Here is an 836-nt window from a genome sequence, read left to right as displayed (position 1 = left end):
GAGACTTGAGAACAATTGGGAGTTTGGGGTTTTGAAATTTTGGTGTGGTTTTCTGTGTGTGTGTGTGTGTGTGTGTGTGTGTGTGTGTGTGTGTGTGTGTGCGTGTGCGCGCGCGCGCGCGTGTTTTGTCTGTTTGATTTTTTCTTTGTTTTTAAGTCAGTTATGGTTCCAGGAGCACACTAGAGTCCCTTTCAATTCTTGATTATTTGGGAAATTATTGACCAGAATATTTGTATGATGACTGTACAAGAGGCTTAAACAGAGCTCTACTTATGAATGGTAACTGTTGGGAGCACAGATAGTTTCCTGAGGTCCAGAGGCCCACTCTGTAAGCTTATGATGCTATATTTGGAGAACCAAATCAACATGAATGAAGAAGCAGAGCTGCAATTTCAACAGGAGTATTATGGATCCCAGAAGGATTTGATGCAAAGTATCTTTAACTTACATATTTTAATTTCCTATAACTTGTATATACTTTTTCAATCTGTATGCAGAACAGATCATCCGGGACATTGGGCTGTATGAGGTGAAATACGACATCAGGATTGGTGGAAAATTCATCAACAATCTATGTTATGTAGATGACACAACCTTGCTTGCTGAAACTAAGGAGGACCTGAACACTTGCTGCTGAGGGTCAAGGACTGCAGCCTTCAATATGGATTGAAACTCAACATCAAGAAAACAAAGATTCTTACCACTGGGCCAATTGGCATCATCAGTATGGATGGTGAAGAGATTGAGGTAGTTAACAGTTTTAGTTTGCTTGGCTCTATAGTCCACATTCTTAGTACCAGCAGCCAGGAAATCAAGAGATGCATTGCATTGGGAAT

Source organism: Elephantulus edwardii, unplaced genomic scaffold (genome assembly GCF_000299155.1).
Source record: "Elephantulus edwardii isolate Elephantulus edwardi_28Jun2011 unplaced genomic scaffold, EleEdw1.0 scaffold00073, whole genome shotgun sequence".
NCBI lineage: Eukaryota > Metazoa > Chordata > Mammalia > Macroscelidea > Macroscelididae > Elephantulus > Elephantulus edwardii.
The sequence above is the reverse complement of the archived record's forward strand: the minus strand, read 5'-3'. Positions refer to the sequence as shown.